At 48.4% G+C, this 3,221-nt stretch overlaps 1 long non-coding RNA gene across 1 annotated transcript; it reads left to right on the top strand.

Moving 5' to 3' along the window:
- The first annotated feature begins 260 nt into the window (after nucleotides 1-260).
- LOC123329056 lies at nucleotides 261-2,604 on the top strand. Its single transcript, XR_006544196.2, has 2 exons — nucleotides 261-1,953; nucleotides 2,055-2,604. It is a non-coding gene; the product is annotated as an uncharacterized LOC123329056 (long non-coding RNA).
- The last annotated feature ends 617 nt before the right edge of the window (nucleotides 2,605-3,221 follow it).

The raw sequence follows: 3,221 nt of genomic DNA, 5'->3' as shown, positions 1-3,221 counted from the left end.
CATAGACGGCAGCAGAAGGCGGCTGTGTAGCACAGGGAGCGCAGCTCAGCGCCCTGTGGCGACCTAGAGGGGTGGGTTGGGGGCTGGGAGGAGGCTTGAGAGGAGGGGGCAGATGTGTACACAGAGCTGACTCACACTGTTGTACAGCAGAAACCAACACAACAGTGGAAAACAATCATACTCTAAATTAAAAAAATTTTTAATTAAAAAATGTTAGAAGTCTTAGGTGTTAAATAACAAACAAAGCTAGTTCAAGCTCCCAACAGCAAAACTAGAAAATTCTGGTGACTGGAAAAGGCCTTCAGAGAGAGGGAAGCAGTATGCTGGGTCCAAGTGCAACTGCCCATTTGAACCTGAGTGAATTAGGTTTGTTTCCTCTCAGTCAGTTCCGGGCACTTGTTGTATTTTGATCATCCCAGCATGCGGGCCAATTGGTTACAGTTCAAAGACTGGGCAGCACAACATAATTAAGAAGCGACTGACTTCTGGGAAAAGATGAAAAGAGCTCAGAGTCTGAGAGCTGTGTGGCAGAAAACCCTGGAAGGAGGTGATCACCCTTTCCAAGAATTGAAATTCAGTAACTAAAAGGCTACAAGAGGACCTTCTTGGGGAGCTGGGAGTGGTTCAAAAGGTATGGGATATATTTGAACAGTGAGAATTCCAGAGTGAGGTCTCAAGAGGAAACTTCCTTGTGGGTGTCTGCAGGCTTAATCTATGGAGGAAATGATAGAATTCCTTCCCAAGAGTTAGTAGGTGAAATAGGAAGAGAAATGCAAGCCAAACAGATGATGTGATTTTGTTCTTCAGTGAGTGTTGTATGAGAACTTAATAGAGTGGGTCAGCTTCTCCCTGCCCTGGGGTGAGAAAGCATCTGCTCTAAACCACACTGCAGGGGGGACCTTGATTTGAAGGGAAGGGAATTCACATTGTATCTGAGGCTAACCAACAACTCTGACATCATTTAGAGTAAGGGTTGGCAAATTTTCCACAAAGAGACCGATTGTAACTACTCTGGGGCCTGTGGGTCTGTGTCAACTGCTGAACTCTGCCTTGGTAGGTTGGAGGCAGTCACAGACAATATGTAAATAATGTGCATAGCTGTGTTTCAATAAAACTTTATTTATATAAACAGAGCCCAGGAAGCCTGGGAGAGTCTGAGAGGTCTGAGCTGGCTGTGTGACCCCAGACCAGTTAATTAACCCTTCTGAACATCACTTTTCTTGACTCTAAAAAAGGAGTCCTGGAGTGCCCACCATGTGAGTCTGCTCTCTGAATCAAATAGAACCATGCCTGAGTAGCCTTCAGCGTAGGACTCGGCACATATAAGTACTGAAATAGAAGAAAGGTGGTAAAAAGGAAGGCAGGTGTTGTTACAATTCTTATCTCATTGTGTGTGGGTTTATGTAACTCCAGTTTTCTCCAGTTTCTTTCTCCTCAAGTTCAAGGACCTGCTGCTTTGGCACATAGTGGGTCTCTAGAAGCAGAAGTAGGGTGGTAGATTGGATGCCCAGGATTTAGCCGGGCGAGGTGGGGCAGGGCAGCCGGGCAGGACAGGGAGGGGTTTAAGCCGAGGTTGTCTTAGCTGCGGTCCACCTTCCTCCCTATCCCGCTGGAACCTCGGAAGCACCCGTGGCACCACAGTGTCACCTGGAGGCAGAGGGGCTGTCCCTTCACACCCTGAGCCGCTCAGTTGGTTACTGGCTGTGAGCGGCCCTGTGGTGGGGGGACAGTCCCCCAGGTGAGCTCGCAGCTTTCGCGCTGATGGCAGCTCCAAGGAGGAGCAGCTGAAGCTGCCGTGAGCAACGCAGCGGCTGGGAAGCTGCTCTGCCTGCTGGGAGCTGGGAGGCGGCAGCCTCAGCCTCGTACACAGAGCCTGGTGATGCTCTGAGGTTGTGCCCTAACCACCCACGAGACTAGGCTGCTTACAGGAACAGGGAGAGGCGCAGAGCCGAGGTGACTAACTCGTCATCTGTCAGTTCAAGGATAAGTCGTTTAGCTTAGAGGCTGGACCCAGGGATGGCGAGGACCTTGATGGGGCTGTTTTCATTCTGCAGGGACAGGAAGTGGCTTCTTTCCCAGTGACTCGTGGCATTTCCTTTGCCCAGAGGAGTGACTGGCATCACCCAGACGACCGAACCCTGAGCGTGGCACAAACGCCGATGATACCACCGTTAGCACCTGCCCGGGCTTCTGGGGACTAGTGGGTCCTAGCCTGGTCACTGGGGCCAGGTCACCCTGAGCCGGTCGCTTGGTGTTCCTAAGCCTCAGTTTCCTCATCTGTAAATTGGGGATAAATAATATTTCTTAATTCATAGAGTTTTTGTGAGTATTAGAGTTAATGCTCGTGAAATATTTTACAAACATCAAGTGTCTGGCTCCCTTTAAGGAAAGTTGAATGTATGGTAAATTTTTTTTCTTTTTTACTTTCTTCGTGGGGGCGGTATGTTTTGTTTTCACTTTGAGAAGTGGTGTTGTCCAGTTCACCGTTTCTCCATTGTCATTTGCATGTTACTTTGGATTTTGTCATACCTCTCACCACCTAATATTCATTAACTGACTCTTTAAAAACAGCCTTAAACACTGTAGACTCACAGGTCAGACCAGTACGAGCACGGCACAGATGAACCGGTGCCTGGCACAGGGCAGGTCTGCCACGGGGAGAGTCACGGTCATCACCAACATTGACATTAAATAGCGTGTTTTGCCCCATCTCAGACCTTTCTTTTAGAATCGGCTCTCTTGCATTCCTTCCACTGAATGAGGTCACATCTTTGCTCCTGCATGAGCTCACGGATACGTTCTTATAGTGACTGGCCGAGCTAGGAATTCTGTGCATAGTATCAGGGGATTTTCTCTTCCTGTTAAATGACTTGGACTCTGACAGATTCTAAGGAAGTGGTTACTCAGGCCAGAGTGCTCGTGGCTGATTAGAGGGAGGAGTGGAAATTCCCCTTCTTTGCCTAAAATAACTGGAACTGGACCATGACAATATGAGCTTTGTCCAGGCTTGAGATGGTATCCTTTCCAAGTGAACTTGGTACGGAAATACTTACCAATATATGCTGATAGTTCTCACTGGCATGCCAGAAAAAGGTTAGTCCTTCTGCGTTTGCAGTTAAAAAGGGCCATTGTTAGGAGCAACGAGTCCCAGAGGAGAGAACTAGAAGTAGGTGGACCTGGTAATATTGGATTCACCTGACTTCTCTCTGCTCCTTATCCCC

This window comes from Bubalus bubalis, chromosome 14 (assembly GCF_019923935.1).
Source record: "Bubalus bubalis isolate 160015118507 breed Murrah chromosome 14, NDDB_SH_1, whole genome shotgun sequence".
NCBI lineage: Eukaryota > Metazoa > Chordata > Mammalia > Artiodactyla > Bovidae > Bubalus > Bubalus bubalis.
This window is presented reverse-complemented; position numbering and strand designations above follow the sequence as displayed.